The 17,686-nt window shown below is 45.8% G+C and overlaps 2 non-coding genes across 2 annotated transcripts; both read right to left on the bottom strand.

The window, feature by feature from the left end:
• Positions 1-3,486: 3,486 nt before the first annotated feature.
• LOC148818169 (U2 spliceosomal RNA) lies at positions 3,487-3,673 on the bottom strand. The gene has a single exon (XR_016094570.1). It is a non-coding gene; the product is annotated as a U2 spliceosomal RNA (small nuclear RNA).
• Positions 3,674-10,209: 6,536 nt separating this feature from the next.
• Positions 10,210-10,397, bottom strand: LOC148818168 (U2 spliceosomal RNA). The gene has a single exon (XR_016094571.1). It is a non-coding gene; the product is annotated as a U2 spliceosomal RNA (small nuclear RNA).
• Between the last annotated feature and the right edge of the window lie 7,289 nt (positions 10,398-17,686).

Here is a 17,686-nt window from a genome sequence, read left to right as displayed (position 1 = left end):
GTTATGGTGGGATCAAACAGTTCCAATCACATTTTGAAGTGCACAGAACTATTCCACCTGTACATTGTTGACATGTATGCAAAAATTGAAAGTGAGCGTCTTTTGTTCATTTGCCAAAATCAGGCACAATTTTAAACTGGTATTGAAACATACCAGTGTCTGAGAGATGTAATCACCAGTGATGGAGATGTCAACAACCTTTTGGGGGGAAGGGTGATATTACCTTCCAAGTTCACAGGAGGACAAAGATACAGTACAAGCACGAAAAGACTCAAGATGCCATGACTTATGTCAGAAAGTATGGCAGACCTGACCTTTTCATTACTTTCACATGCAACCCTACATGGCAGATACAGGAGATACAGAGAGGCCTTTTACCTGGCTAAAAAGCAGTCCACAAACACGATCTTATTACAAGTGGTTTTTGGAGAAAAGTGGTTTCCCTCAACAATCTTCTAACAAAAAGCAAAATCTTTGAATCAAGATGCCACAGTATACCATAAAATGCCAAAAGAGAGGTCTACTTCATGCTCACATTTTGCTCTGGCTGGTCAACAAAATTCACCCCAAAGATGTTGACAGAATTATTTCAGCTGAAATTCCAGATCCTCATGATGACCAAGTTCTGTTTGATGTTGTAGTGAAAAAAATATTCATGTGCCCTGTGGTCCTTTGAATCGTAACTCATGTAGGATTGGTTGTTCCCTCCAATCCACTTCTCTCAAAAACTTTCAAGCCTCATATCAATGTTGAATACTGCAGTTCAGTCAAATCCATCAAGTATGTGTGCAGATATGTCAACAAAGGCTTTCACATGGCAGTTTTTGGATCCCAAAACAAAGAAAGCAACAACGATGACAAAGTGTTAAATGGGCAGATACATTAGTAGCAATGAAGCTGTCAGGAAGATACTGAAGTTTCCCATCTCTGAGCGTCATCCAGAGAAACTGTTGACTGAGCAGCCCTCCTTGATTCAAAAGCCACTACATTGTAGCTTACTTTTTGATCTCTGTGCTTCATATGATTTTGTAAAGACACTGCTTTACCATGACATTCCCAAATACTTCTCTTGGGTCAGTGGATCAAGAACATGGCAACCAAGATTACAAGGAACACCAATTGAAAAGTTCCCTGAAATCAAAGCCTCTGATGCTCTAGGAAGAGTTTAAGCTCAACAATGAGGAGTGTTATTATGTGCGTTTATTACTTCACACTGTTAGAGGTCAAATGTCCCGAGTGTTTCAAATGACGTTGGAAGGCAAAGTGTGTTCAACCTACAGAGAAGCCTGCAATCTCCATGGACTTTTAGAAGATCACAAGCACTGGGATGAAGCTCTTACAAAGGCTACATTGACTGCTTCACCTTATAGACTTGGAGATCTCTTCTGCATAATGCTCACTGCATGTCATTTTTCCAACCCACAACCCTTATGTGAGAATCACAAGGAGGCTCTCAGTGAAGACATTTTTTACCATGCAAAGCAACTGAATCAAAATGCCTCATATGATTATACCATCCTTAATATGGCTCTAGTGAAAATTGAAGACAAGGTCCTTTCATTAAGAGGCAAAGAACTGAAGCAATTTGGATTGCCTCAAACAAGAACTGAAAAAAGTGGCATCACTCAGGAAATGCTCAGGGAAACGTCCAATAAGAAAGAAGAGTTGAAGGAGATTGTTGCAAGCAATGAAACAAAGCTCACATCAGATCAAGAACATGTCTACAGAAAACTTCTAGATGCCATTGATCATGGTGGGTTCTTCAAGAGTTTCTGTTCAATTGATTCTTATTTTAGTCTAAACCAATCCTTGCATGTGATGCCAAGATACGGATATAGGGTTTTGTGAGTTTATTGGCACAGTGTTTAGTTGTAACACTAAATTGCATCAAGGATTAAAGGATCCACAAGGATTAATTTCATAGAAAACATTTGATGCATAAAAGCATTCAAAATATTAAGCTTATAGCAAATGTGCAGAAGAGATGCATAAAAATAAAGACAATATATTTAGTAAATTGTTGTTTTTTCTAACTTCTAAATCACTTTATCTTAATCAACAGTCAGGTGCTCATGAGTAACTACTTCTACTTTAATGAAATTGATATTAACGTGTAAACTTAAGGGTGTTGTGCACGTAGGAACCTTCTGCTACTCCACTGTACACTATCCTCTTCAAACGTATTTTATCTGGTTTCTCATTGTATTTATTTCTAACTGTAAAGCACTTTGAGAAGCAACTTTAAAAGGTACAACATAAAGTAAGGTTTATCTTTATGAAGATGGGCCTGGCTCTCTGCTAGCTTGCTTGCTTTCCGTCTTTAGGACCTTAGCAAAAATGTGGTGTAGTTCCCAGAAGCACATTAGTTTCTTCATCGTGTCCATAGTTAAGTGGACAGTTTGCAATCCCACCCGATTTATGGCAGTGCATCACTAATTGATCTGGCAGTCTTTAACAGACACACACAACCAATTTAGTTCTGCCAAATGACTATTACAATCTTTTGATTATACTTTTGTTCATATTTTTAGCTCCGATTCTACTGAAGCATGGAGGTGACTTTCTGTATACTTTTTGCCCTATTGTACTATACACCATGACAATATACATGCCATGACAATATCTCGCCTTTTGGTTTCAGAGTTTTCCCAGTTCATCAAGTGTCACATATCATAGCTATCAGAACCGGATATTAAATTCTGTAAGATGAGGATATAATTATGCTATAGCAAAACACTATAAAGCTATCTAGTCCTATCTAGTGTGATGTTGGGCATTCCATTTCTGTCATCACTGATATATTTGTTACATTTACAACAGACGAAAGTTAACAACAAAGGAAAGTGTCCAAGTTGTGTAAGGCTTAAGGGTCCTTTGTAAAATTATGATTATCGTGGACTTGCACAGGAAAATTTTCAACATGTTGTAGTGCACATGTTCAACCCATTTGTATCAGATGCTAATGTGAAGGTTTTCTTGTCTCGTCATGGATGGTCCTGTACTGATCAGGGATGCCCTAGGGATCTGGACAGGGAAGCTACAATACAAGGTGATTTATGTCATGAAATGCGTGGTGCAGGGAGTAGATCGGGAGTATTCCTATTATCAGTATCAGTATTCGTGATCAGCCGACATTCTGTAGACCTTGTTATCGCTTTGTCCATCTGGAAGCCACTTGTGACACCACTACCTGTTCTTTGATCTTCTGTGAATGGCCTGACAATGATGTGCACCTGCCTCCTTAGCTTAGGCCTCTCTTAGGCAGCTCTTCATTGGGAGGGAGGGAGAGACACATCCCACACACACCCGCTAACCTGCCTCCTTAAAATAAAGTGTTTTTTTTGGGAAAATGCACAGTTGCTCAAAAGGGGCCCATCTGCCTGCTGAGAAAAGTGAGGATGGAGATGGATCTGGACTCAAGAAGGAGCTCCAGTCCACCTCGCTTGCTTGCTTGCTAGCTACATCTGTCTTTTCACCGCTGAGAGAAGGTAGTGCACCGTTCCCGGAGGCGCTGCAATACTGGGCCGATGCGTGGAGAGGACGGAGCAAGCTCCTGATCCAGCTCCCTGTTCCAAAAATCCGTTTAATATGTGGTCCCCCGATGGGGGACGTATCAGATATTAAACTGATAAGAACAGATTTTTTGTTTTTAATACAAAAATAGAAAAACAGGGGACAAATTAATCATAACAGAAAAGACAAGAAACAAAACCAGCCATATACAGTATTCACAAAATCAAAAAAAACACAAAACACCCATGAAAAACGTTAAAGCAAAACCAAACCCTTCCACCTTTCCCGGGCCGCATGGTAGTCCCATCTTTGCATGTCCCTCTGTATGCGCCCTCTAATGTCATACAGCACCTTCTGATATACACCTTGTGCTGTCCTTTCCACCCCCTTTTTAATTAGAACATCCCGCGCCTCCCACATTTCCGACTTCACAAGGCTTATTAAAAGCCATAACAGAAATTGCAGGCTGCCCTTCTTGGGCCCCCCCCCTTAATCCCGTACAAAACAACTGATGTCGTGACTCTAAAGGACATGTCTAAAAGATAAAAAAATCGCTGACTTTTCTTCCAGACCTTGTGGGCAAAGTCACAATCAATAAAAACATGTCTTATAGACTCTGTGGCCTTACACCCTTCTCTCGGACACGTGTAGGTCTTTGTCAGCTTGTGTTTGTGAAGTACCTCTCTCACAGGTAGCCGACCCCATGCCACCTTCCAATTGAGGTCAATCAGTCTGTGGTCCAGGCCCCGCGGCTGGATCCTGGTCCACACGTCTGCTTTCTGTCTCTGTTCAGGAGGGGGTTTAGTAGCCTCTATCAGCCGTTGGTACAGTTTCCTGTGGCTCAGCACTGTTGTTGTGTCCTGCCTGTCCCAATACTTTGCCACCCACAGTTTAGCGTGTCTATAATACCAGGGCAGATTGTTCCCATGTGGCACTGAGTTAGACCATGTTGTCAAAAATGTCATAAACTGTGCAAACCAGAAGCGCACAAAGTACTGGTAGGCGTGCTCCGTGGGGGAAACCAAAGCTAGACATAAGTTGGAGACATAAAGACAGTCAAGCTTCAATGGAAAATCTGGAACCTCCCTGCCCCCCTGCTCCAGCCTCCGGACCATATCCACCCGCTTGACGTACTCATATCTGCCACCCCATACAAACCGAAAGACCTCGCCAACCAGGAGCCGTCTGTACCTTGGCGGCAAGGGGTACACGTACACCAAATAAATGAAAAGAGGCAGTATGTCCACTTTTAAGACCAAGACTTTACCCACCAAAGTCAGTTTTAGCTTAGTCCACAGCCCCATCTTCCTCCTCGCCTTCTCTATCCTGGCGCTCCAGTTGTGGCCTCCTGAACCTCGCCGCAAAAAGTCCACTCCCAGGACTTTAAAAGGTCCTGTGCACAGTTTAAGAACCCCAATCGATTGTTGCGTCACATCCCAGGGGCCAAAAGTCTTGGCTGAACTTTTACCCGCATTGAGAACTGCACCAGACGCCCTCGCAAAAGTGTTAAAAACTTCCAAGGCGACTTTTAGGCCAAATGCTGAGTCCAGTACAAGGGTCACGTCGTCTGCGTACAGTGTCAGTTTCACCCTCTCTCCCCCACTGCCTGGCAGCATCAAACCATCTATGCTCTTTTCAGCTCGAATGGCCGACGCAAAAGGCTCCATATAAATTGCAAACAACAAAGGGGAGAGAGGGCAGCCCTGTCTCACCCCCGCCTTCTGACTCACTAGGTCGCCCAGCCAACCGTTGATAACAGCTCTACTGCCCACCTCGCTGTACAGGGTCTTTAGCCAGTCAATCATGATCGGCCCAAACCCCATCTTTTCCAAAATCAGCCACAAAAAATCGTGGGACACCCTGTCGAATGCTTTTTCCAGGTCTAAGTTGACAAGCATTAATGGCACCTTTCTTTGTTCCGCCCATGTGGTGACGTCTCTCAGTAATTGCAGCGTCCACCTCCCTGATCGTCCTCTGACGCCGCATGTCTGGTCCCTGCCAATTATAGTGGCCATCACCCGCGAGAGTCTGTGGACGAGCAATTTAGCCATGATCTTATAGTCGACACACAGCAAAGTTAGGGGCCTCCAATTTTTTAACTCAGTGCGGTCTCCTTTTTTAAAAACCAGAGTTAAAACCCCCTCCCTCATTGATTTCCCCATGCTCTTTTTACTGAAGACCTCCCCCATCACCTCCAAGAGGAAAGGTCCTAAAATTGGCCAAAAGGTCCTATAAAACTCTACAGGGATCCCATCTACCCCCGGCACTTTCCCTTTTTTCAGGGATTTCATTGCTGCCTCTAATTCTGGAAGTTCAAAGGGTTTCCCCAGGTTTTCTCTCTCTTCCTCTGTCAGGGTTGCCTGCAGGGTCTGAAGGACCTCTTCTGCAGCGTCACTCTCACATACCTTCTCAGCGAAAAGTTCTTCGTAAAACCTAGCTGCTTCTCTGAGCATCCCATCTCGGTCCGACACCTGCTTCCCGCTGGAAGCTAGGATGGAATGAAAGACCCTTCTCTCTTGTCTTTTTCGGATCCTGTTAAAAAAATATTTGGAGCACGTCTCATAGTGATCTAAAAAATCCACACGCGGCCGAAACAGGAATTCCCTCGCCCTTTGCTCGTGGTGCTTCCTAATTTGTTTCAGTAAGGCAGCTACCTGGTTTTCGCTGGAAGGAGTCCCATCCTCTCCACCCCTAGAAACTCCTTCCAACTCCTTCTCTAGGCTTTCAAGCTCTTTCCTTTCTCTCCTCCTCCTTTCCCTACAGTACTTTCTAGAGGCCTTCCCTATGATTTCTTTGGTCTCCTCCCAGATCTCCAGCAGGGGCCTATCTCCCACTCCTTTATTCAGGCAACGCACTAACAGTCCCTTCATCATCTTTAAGTACGCCTTCTCCTCCAGAACGGCGCAGTTCAGCCTCCACACCCCCCTGCCAAAACCAGGCCCAGATCTTGCTACTCGCACCTCTACCATACAATGGTCAGAAAACCACACAGGAGTGACCTTTACCGTCTCCACTGCCACTGAACTAGAGGCAAAGATGTAATCCAGTCTTTTAACTACACCTCTGGTGTTGCTCCAGGTGTGTCCCCCTCGCTGCGGATTAGCCTCTTTGTAGCAGTCTTTTAGGTTGTATGTTCTTAACATGTCTCTGACCACTCTGGCATCCCCATCCTTCTCCTTATCAATATCTATATTAAAATCGCCCCCAATCACCACTACTCTATTTGTGACACACAATGTGCCCAAATGAGCTAAAAAATCCCTCCTCTCCCTCATCGCTGCCGGCGCATACACACACACAAATCTAAAATCAATCCCATCCATCCTAGCGTCGACACTCAACAGCCTTCCTGGCACACTCACCCTCACCTCCCCACACTCTGTTTGAGGATCCCCGAAAAGGATCCCTACTCCAGAGGAGTGCACTCCGCCAGTACTCCACCTTGAGGGACCACGGTCCCACAAAGCAGTCAGGTCCTCCACATCCTTTTCATCTTTAAGGTGGACCTCCTGCAAAAAACACACACGTGGCCTTAGGTCTTTTAAAGCCTCGAAAACAGCTACCCTCTTTGTCTTATCCCGCAGCCCTCGCACATTTAAAGTCGAGTAGCTGCTAGTCATTTTGGCTATTTAAGTCCAGGATTTCTGGACTTTACCTTCTCCCTCTTTGATGTAGGCCTGGAGCTCATATGTGCACCGCACCACGTCCTCCTTCTTCTTTCCCTCGAGACCCATTCCCAGCACTTCCCTTCCACTGTGGTCAAAACTAGGCTTGACACTACCAAATTGTCTCAGGATTTCTTTGATCTTTTCAAAACCCTTGGGGTATCTCACCCCTTCTCGATACCAGGTGGAATGCTTCAGGAAAGCACTGGAGGTCTCGAGGTCAAGCTTATAGAGGCTCCCCGACTGTCGCACCCTACGGCGTAAGTCATCGTACCGCCTTTGGCGGTCTCTTTTGGCCATGTCCCCTGCCTTCTGAGCTTCCCTGTCCTTCAGTATGTCTAGCAGAGCCCGTTGTGCGTCTGTAGCTGTGTTAAGGTCCCTGCACGTGATCTTAATGAGGTTCCTACCCTCCAGCTCGAAAATAACCCCCTCCTGTACAAAAGCAGACAAACTGGGGCAAGAAGACAGATCGATCTGCCCCTCCTCATCTATCTTCTGCTCCGCTAGAAAGTCTTCTGTCACCGCGGCCATTACCACTACAGCCCCACAGGGCCGCTTGCTATGCCCCGAGTCCCCCTCCGCCTGTTTATCAGACTCAGCGCTGGGCTGAGGGGCTGTCTCTGCTACCACCTCTGGGGTAGATTCCTCCTCGCTGCTCTCCCCCCCCTCCAGTTTCCTCTTTGCAGCCCCGCCCGACCACTCCATTCCCCCCTCCTTTTCCCCCATAGTCTGCTGGAGAGTGTTCATAATGTCCTGCATGGTCTCCAAATTCCTGGCAGTCCGGGCAGCAATGTCCTCCACCACCGTTGAACCCTCCTCCAGGTCTCCCTCCGGGCTCACAGCAGGCTCTCTGTCCTCAGCTCCTTGGTCTGCCACCGGTTGCTGCCCGTCGTCATCTGCCGGTTCCTCAGGCGTTCCTTCTTCCATCTCCCCCGTCTCCTCAGTCTCCCTGGTCTCCTCCTCTCTGTCCTCTGTTCCTGAAACAAGAAGGGACGAGGAAGGCCCAGCAGCCTCAGGCACGCCCCCTGCTGCTCCCCTGCTTACCGAATTGCGGCTCAAGGGGCAGTCCTTATACAAATGGCCCTCCTCGCCGCACAGGTTGCAGGTCCTCGCCGCCTTGCACTCAGCACCCTGGTGTCCCGCTGTGCCGCATCTCTTGCAGACTGGCTCCCTGCAGTTGGCTGCAAAGTGGCCTTCTCCTCCACATCTCCTGCAGGTTAAAGGCTGCCCCGGGTAGTTGACATAACCCCGGTTCACCCCAATAAAAAACATTGCAGGAGGATGCAGGTAACCATCCTCTTGGGCACTGAGGGTCCTCAAACGGACAAAATAGCGGAACTTCCCCGACCAATATCCGTTCCTGTCCGTTATTCTTACGCCCTTCGCTGTTATATCCACAAACCGTTTCAGGAACACCTCTATGTCCTCTTCCGGCACGTAAGGATTAAACATCTGGACGACTAAGGGCCTGTTTTCTCTCACAAACAATGGCTCAATGATATAATCACTCAGGGGCTTCTCGTTTCTCTTGGTCTTCACCATCTCCCACACTCTGTTACAGACTGCTCTATTCACAAGAAATAAATCATACGTTTTCTTTCCAAGAAAGTCTTGTAAACAGTAGACATCAGTGGGGCTTAGACCGAAAACTCCACGCACAATGTCGTCCCCAAAGATTCCCCTGTCTCTCAAAGCCCGTTCCCCCAGTTCTGCTTTCTGCACAAACCGAATTGTGTGCCGGAACTGACCTTCCCTGCTGCCAGCGCCCTCTTGTGGTCTTCCCGCTGAACTTCTCGCTGAAGCAGCAGCCGCATAGCTTCTGCTACCAGCGCCCTCTAATGGCCTTGCCGCCACACTGCTCCCCGAAGCTGCAGCCGCCACATCAACTCTCCCTCCTTCCTTCTCTGGTCTTCTTCCAGGTCTTCTTCCCTCTTCTCCGGCCAGGGTCCTCCCTGCCGTAGAAAAAGCACCGTCAGGAGCCGGCTCCATCCCTCCGTCCTCTCCGCTCCGCCGCTCCCTCTGGTAAGTCGCAGAAAAAAGGCTTCCGCCGCTGCCGCCGCCGCCGCCGATGCTCTCCTCTCTCCTCTCCGTCGCTGCCATCTCGGTCCCCCAGCCAAGTCGTCAAGCCGCGGGCCTGCCACGTACTTTCAGATCTTGGCCAAAAGGCTGAGAAGCGATGCCCGACGCCGGCCTTGGGCGGGCGCGCGGGCATCCGGCTGGCGCGCAGCGGCGCAGGCCGACGCCTCTGGAGCCCGGTCCGCACGCGGCTGCCAGCCGCCCGGACTCTGCTCTCCCCCTCTCTTGCCTGCCTGCTTGCTCGCCTGCCTGCCCGCCAGTCCCGGGCGGGGGCCCTGCTCTTTGATCTCCTGTCAACGGCCCGACAACGACCGCAGCCGCGGGGGGCGCCAGCCGGCCGGCCTCCTTAGCTTAGGCCCCTCCCACCAGCAGCAGCCGTGCCGAGCGAGCTGCAAGCGAAGGCGGACCGTCGGCACCTGCGGGCAGAGGCAAGGGGCAGCGCTCTCTCGGGAGGGACGGGGACACACACACACACACACACACACACACACACACACACACACACACACACACACACACACACACACACACACACACGCCTGCCTGCCTGCCTGCCGAAAAAAAGAAAGAAAAGGTGTATATACTAAGTTTTTTGGAGGGAAAACGCACGGCTGTCGAAAGGGGCCCGCCTGCAAGGACACACACACACACACACACACACACACACACACACACACACACACACACAAGCCATGCCTGCCTCCCAGGGAAAAGGAGGAAAAAACTAAGTTTTTTTGAGGGAAAACGCACGGGAGCCGAAAAGGGGGCCGGCCTGCTTGCCGAGAGAGTCGAGACGCGGGAAAGCGCACGGAGGGAGCACGGGAACGGGGAGGGGGAGAGAGAGACACAGAGACACAGAGACACACGGATGGACGAGAGACGAGACCGGAGAGGAAGGAGCTCCGGTCCACCTCGCTTGCTTGCTAGCTACGTCTGTCTTTTCACCGCTGAGAGAAGGTAGTGCACCGTTCCCGGAGGCGCTGCAATACCGGGCCAATGTGTGGAGAGGATGGAGCAAGCTCCTGATCCAGCTCCCTGTTCCAAAAATCCGTTTAATATGTGGTCCTCTGATGGGGGACGTATCAGATATTAAACTGATAAGAACAGATTTTTTTTTATTTATACAAAAGAAATAACAGCAACTAGAAAGCATCATCCAAGCCAAACACATAGAACTTTCAGGCAAAAAAGGTCATTAAGGGTCTGCTAGAACACTGAGGCCTTTCCACTTCTCCTTGGTCGCGTGGTAGCCCCACCAGCGCTCTTCACTTGCCATGTTCTGTTGAAGGGCTGCAACCATCCTCCTGTAAATCCCTGATGCTACAATATGTATGCCAGTCCTAACAACTGAACACCAAGTGTCCTATAGGAATTGCTTGCCCATACTAACTAGATACCATAACAGGTACGATGTCCATCGTGTTGGCTCGTAACCCATACAGCAACACCTTGTACCTCAAAACAAAATTCACGTCCACCAAATAAAAAATTTCACAATATCTCCCCCAAAACTCGTGTGCTATATGGCAATCCCCAAATACATGCCAGATGGTTTTCTCTTGCCTACAAGTGGGCACTGGACATTAGGCACTGGGCAGACTTCACAAGACGATGGCTATGCATTATAGATTTAACTGGAAGTGTGTTCCACACACAAAGCCAGTTAAGATCAGCCCAATGATTGTCTATGCCCTTAGGCAGCAGATAGACATATGCCAAGTATAACAGTCACGGTAAAATGTCTGCCTTCAAAACCAAAACTTTGCCCAAGAAGAACAGACGTCTCGCTTTCCATAATCCTAAACATTTTTGGACCTTAGCCAGAGCTGTTGCCCAATTAATTCTGGCCGGCATACCCTCATCAGAAAGGACTCCCAAGACATTTAAGGGCCCTTTACAAACTACCAAGCCCACTATACTCTTGTTTAGTTTGGTCAGGCTAATTACCAAAATACTTAATGCAGAGTTTCTCCTTGTTTAGTCTAGATCCCGATATCATCCGCATATAGCAAAATTTTGAGTGATGGCCCATTGCTTCCAGGGAGAAACATGCCATCAATCCACCCAAGCCCTTTTTCCCTTCCAAACTCACTAGACCGTTACAGAAGACCAGAGCCAAAGCCCCATCAGTGTGGCGAATCTGGAATAAAGTCACATAGAAGGTTCTTACCACCTCCACTAGTCCATCTGTAGAACTGACCATCCCCCCCATCCGGCCTGCGAAGCTCTTGTATAACGGTCTTCTTCTGTTTTTGTCTCACTTCGCTAAAAAAAATAAAAGGAGTAAGTCTCCCTCTTCTCTCTATACTCATCCTGCAACCGAATAAGATAGCCACGTGCAGTTTGCATGTGTAGGCATCCTCTCACGAGGCACCAATAAATGTAGGGGTTTTGTGCATTTACTGGGACAATTATTAATTGCAGCAGTAAGTCACAAAATGATTCTTTGATGGCTATTAGAAGACCAACCTTACGGCATAACTCAGCAATGCACACACACGGATACTAATACATGAGAATACATTTATTAATGCATAAAATGTGCATATAAACATAACAGACCCAATAGTGAGGGTTAGCAGAATACAAAAGGTATATATTCAATAACGAAGAGTTACAAATACCAAGAGGGACATACATTCAGTATACCATTCATTTATACCGTTTTGTAAATGAACTTAGTTACAACTTCTACACTAGATACTCAAAAGTGCATCACTCATAGGAATTAAATTGATATCAACTGGGGTTGAGGTAAAAATAGAATTCTTGAGCTGTAATGCAGAATGTTGAATACTCATCCACTTCTGTGTGGATTCAGATCTCCCACGGACACTAAGAAACAGCGGCAGGCTTGTTGCTGTGTCCAATCGGCATTCTCTGGCCTGGTGCCAGGCAGCGCTCGGTGCGGCTGGTGGTGTGGGAGAAGGAGGGAGAGATTTCTGCTGTAATGCTCTAGCAGTGGGCTCTCTGAAGACCGGCTACTTAGTGTTGGCTGAAACTAGCAGAGTTTGTGCACATGAGGAAAGTGACTGCGGGTCCAAGCAGGTCACACTCTTGAGACAGGAAGAAGACCGGTTCATTCCTGATGTAGCGCTAGTCCTGAATCCTGAGATTCAGCTGTCCACAGTTCCGACCATAGTTCACTTGTTGAACAGGTTAGCGTTTGCGGTGGGTTCACGAGGCCTGCTGCTGGGCTAACCTCGGGTGGATCCTTTGGTTACATGCTGGTGAACTCCGTTCTCGACTCTTAGAACAAAGTAAAGTCCTGGCACTTGGAAACACTGGCCGTTACGTGGTTGTCCGAGCTGAGTCTGAGAATGTCCAGGAGCAGCCCTGGTGAAGCCCTGTGCTGCCTGTTTTACCTGGAGGAACTATGCTCCTTCATTGGTTGAAAGTTCTGTGGGCATTCGAGACCCAGGTGGGGTTACCCTGCCCTACCAGTTCCTGATTGGCGGATCTAGGTGGAGAATGAGTAACCATGCTCTCTGACCTTGGGGTTGTAAACAACTTGGGATGAGATTCTCCTAAGGAATCTCCCAGACAGTAAGGCACCAGAGATGACCATTTATTAGGGTTGCTGGAGAATCTCAGCCTTGGGAGTTGTTCCTTATCAGGAAACTCTATCAGCTAGAAAAACACTTTAAATGTGAACCAAATGGAATGGCCTCTCTGTATCCAGCACCACTTAGATGAGGGAGAGAAAGACTGGCAAGGGAGCAGCAAACTTAATTCCTGTATTTTTAATAAGCCTTGCCATCTACACATGTAAAAGGATTTCAGTCTAGCTCTAGCTTGAGCAGCACCCGAATTATCAAAATCACATCCTTTATTAAAAGCAACATAAAAAGCTGTAGCCTATGTTGCTCCCTTTTTCTCAGAGGATTTGCGCTTACTGTACTGTGAGATAGTTAATCCTTAGTTTGAGATCGTCCCAGCATTCAAGCAGATTATCATAGACAGACACTAGCTCTTCCCAATGTTTAACAAGTGCCCTTTTAACATCACAATACGCCTTGTCTTTCAAAATTGTAGTGTTCATCTTCCAATAACCGGGTCCAAATATTGGGTCTTCATCTTCTATTCCTAACCACAAAGCCGAATGATCTGAAACCCAGGAATGATGAGCCCACTCACTATTTTTAATGTCTTTGCAACAAATATGTAGTGGAGCCTTTGAGAACAACCACTACTGTTTCTCCATGTAACTCCAGGCTTTTCTGAGTTCAACTTCTTGTACCTGTCGACCAATTGAAACATGCCTATTAGATCTATAAGGGCTGTAGTTTGAGAATTGTCATCAGCATACAAATCAACATTGAAGTCACCACATAAAATAATATGCTGGTTAGAAGTACATATGGGCTCCAAAGATGTAAAAAAGTCCTTTTTTCAATCCTTGCTACAGGGGCATATACACAAATCAACCTAAATTTACTGCCGCCCTTATCTACACCCACTACAATGAACCATCCTGGTTTAAAACCAAAACTATGTATCAAACGGAAACCACTGTCATTCAGCAATATGCCTACCCCTGAAGAGTGTGCGCTACCAATACCCCTCACCAATAACCCATTTTTCCAATCAAATGAAAATGATTTTGAATAAGATTCATGACGTAAATGAACCTCTTGCAAAAAATACACCAAACATTTAAGACTGCATAGAATATTAAACACACTCCTTTTTAGCTTGATTCTGCAAACATCTTACGTTTAGCGATCCTACAGTCAGTGTCATAAGATCATATCACTGGGATGGTAGTCCATACTGTTGTAACAGAAAGAATAAGGTTCTGGATCACGAGATGAAGTTAAACAGATGAGTTTATTGCATGCAAGGAACAATAAAGCCGAAGTCTTGTTTCTCACAAGAAGCAACAAAACCGAAGTATTGTTCAAAGTGCTGGTACAAACTTTAGGTTTATATAGCCCTTCCTTGCTGCTTCTGATGTCACTCGTTATTATGGTAAAGGGGGGAGGTCACGTGTTTTGCCAGTTTACAGCTTTTTGGCCAAATGGTCAGGGATTAAGTCCCCAGGGGGTTTCCTAGCTCGCATCTGGAATCCTTATCAGTTCTCCCTTTCCTGCCATAAACTCCTGTTGCTTAGAAGTCAACTTCAAGCAGAAAGGACTTAATTTAACCCCCATCTTTACTTTTACTTAATTCCCCCCTTATAAAATATGGCATACGTCAGTACTGCCTATTTTTTACACATACAATGTCAGGGCAGATTTTTCCTTTCTAGGTGAAGAGGCATGCATTGCCATGACATTGTGCATTCCACGGTTACAACAAGATGTGATTGATGTTTTCATACAAGTGATAGTTACAATTATACATATAAAACAATCCTAATCCTACAAATAATAAAGTCCTACCCCAGGACCCAAACGCAGACCTCAGCCATGTGGAGATCTATCATCAGGATCTTGGAATAGCAATATTGACACAACTCCGATCATCATTTTTTGGCTGATAGATATGCCAACACCCGAAATGTATTGATACCATATCCCCAGTAATGCTCCTCAGGCCTAACAAGCACACTGTTGGTCCACCTTAGGAAGCATCAGACACAGAAATGGTAACAACATCCTTCTTTCTGTTCACTCAGTCTCTGGTGCCGTGGCTCGGTGAAAGTGCGATGCGTGGATCCAGCGATCTCATCCTGTCACTCAGATGGCACAGTCAGTAGTTAGTGGCACTTGATATGGTCCCTCCCAGCAGGATTGCAACATCTGGCAGGGTATCTCTTCTTCACCTACACCCACTCGCCAGGTATCCGGTCGTGTCTCCCCTCTACTGGAGGTCCCCAAGCGTCCAGCACCTGTTCACGAGCCCTGTGCACCGCTTCAGTTAACAAACCTACAATACTGTAATAGAGAGTTAGTAAATTCAACAGTCCGTTAGCCAAACTTGGCCTCCAGGGAGTTTCTTTGGCTGCCCGTGATGATCTCAAATGGGCTCAGTCTCACAGTTCCGTTTGCTCCAGCCAGCAAACTGCACAGGACCACAGGTAGAGCATCTACCCACGGTGTTCCTTCAGTTGATATTTCCTTAGTTGGTCTTTCAGACTGTGGGTGATGGGGGCAATGTAACTTCCAACTTACCCCTAGTGAGGCGATTACAGCCTGGCACACCTTCCCAGTGTAGTATGCCCCTAGATCAGTATCCAAGGGGCAGGGCAGTCCGCACCACGGTGTCATCTTTGCCATACACCTGGGTATCCGCCAGCATGATTTTCTGGCTACAAAATGTCATTGGGCTGTGAGGGCATGCAGGGCATCTGGTGTGCTGACGGCCCCACACCCCATCATCATACAACCCCACATTCTTTTCACATTTTTTCTAACCACATCTATTAGAGGCCTCAACCTGAATTCTCCCTTTTTCCCCAATAGAGGTTTCACAGGGGTCTCAGACTCCTGCTCTCCCAGTGCCGCTAGCCTGGCGTCTGCATCTGCACGGTTGTTCCCTTGAGTTACTGGAATTATTTATTTATTGTGTTAGTTACACCTTACTTTAGCTACTTCAGTCAGCAGCTGTAAAACTATAAATCAGTTCAGAGACAAACCCAGTATTCTTAACTGGAGTCCCTGCTGTTGTGAGAGAATCCTATTTCTCCATAGCCATCCAGAATTGTGGCCTACATGCAACAAATACATACATTATATACATATACAGTAACCCTTTAACATCTTTCTTTTTACAATCTTCCATCAGGGCTTTAAACTGGCTTGCTGCACTGAGGCAGTGGAGGGGCATTTTCCGATCGTTAGTACCTCGAAATCTGATGTAACAGTTCAGCCTGTTCTCTGTTCTCCCTCATGCACCAGAAAGGACCCATCAGTAAACAGTATTACATTTTCTTAAATATTCACAGTCCCCCACCTTTTGGCTACAGCATCTAATGGTATAACAGTATCCCACCGGATGGTGCCTACCTCCATGCTCCTGCGTCAGCACAGCTGCCCAGAACCCATTTTCCACACTTACAGATGCAGCCATTCAAAACGCGTGGGGTATTTCGCGGTACCCTGCGGTGTTGCATCAAAACGCAGTTTCACACAGTATCACACGGTGTAACGTGTCATTTGACGTCATACCGGAAAGTATCCGGAATCACCTTGTAAAACTGCCAGGAGGAGCCATTAAAGCTTAACCTCTCATGTAAAGCATTTGAGCTTTTAAATTTAAACTGTGTATTACAGCATGTTAATCATCAGTCATTAAAAAGTTGGTATATTTTATGAAAGCAAGATTGCTCAGTTGGGCAAAAGTACACAATGCAAAAATTTTTTTTTTATGCATCAAAGCCTTTACCGAAGATATTACTAATAGTATTAATAATGAATGACTTTGGACAAGCTGTAAACTCAAAGTATTACACTGGTCCACATTCTTTCTAACCGTCATTTTAAACGAAAAGACTTTTATTTTTTTCATTGACAAAACACCACAGCATTTCATTGATCTAACTAACGAGGACAGGACATTAGCTAGCCAATATGATAAAGGAATAAATGACTTTTTTTGTTCATTTCTTTAGCACATTTGTACAAGCACTTGGAAACTGTCCACGCCATACTTTGTCAGGCATTTTCTTTTACTATAATGGACTTAAAAACTCCCTTGCTTTTAACAGAGCGTTTCATAATTTCTAACAACGAAAATTATTAAAACTGCGACACTTATCATTCAACCAGAGCTCGAAATATCACAAGGATCCTCAAGAGCACAACAATGACTGTATTAAAAGATACTTGTATCAGATACATGAGAATCCAAGCTTTTTTTATCTACGCTTTCTTATCTACGCCAAGAAGTAGACTTTAAAATTCATCACACAGTAAAAAGTCAAATTTCTGGGGTGTCTGTATACCAGAGATTATGGTACCGCTTCAGAAGGGTGTCAGCCAGTCAGATTCCAGGACCGGAATTATCTGTTTTATGATCGAGAATATAATATGTAATCACGTATCTAAAGAAATTAATAATGATATTAATTAAAGGATCTAAATATCTAAATCTATGTATCTATATAGCTGGTAGTATTACTGTATTTCACTTTCTTTGTAAACACGTTTTGTTAACACCCGAATCGCAGGTGGATTCTGTTTTTTGGTCTGTTATGGTCTGTAGCTCAAATCCTGCTTAACTAAAAATTAGACACAAGAAGAGTATTATTGGACAATGTTGTGAGGCTCTGGCGGAATTTCTCTGTAAACTGAAGAGTTATAGAGGAGACAGGTTGTGTATTGCTTCTTTTGACACTTGTAAAAAAAACATTCCAATGTTAATGCAACACGGAAGATAATGTGGTGTATTGGTCGTTAGTGAAAAGATTTAATCATTTAATCTCTTTACTGTGCACATTTTAATCTGCTTAGTATTGAATATTTATATGGAATTTTACCAGTAAAGGG

Source organism: Atractosteus spatula, chromosome 19 (genome assembly GCF_055471065.1).
Source record: "Atractosteus spatula isolate fAtrSpa1 chromosome 19, fAtrSpa1.hap1, whole genome shotgun sequence".
Taxonomy (NCBI): Eukaryota; Metazoa; Chordata; class Actinopteri; order Semionotiformes; family Lepisosteidae; genus Atractosteus; species Atractosteus spatula.
Note: the sequence above shows the minus strand (reverse complement) of the source record. Positions and strands in the feature narration are given on the sequence as shown.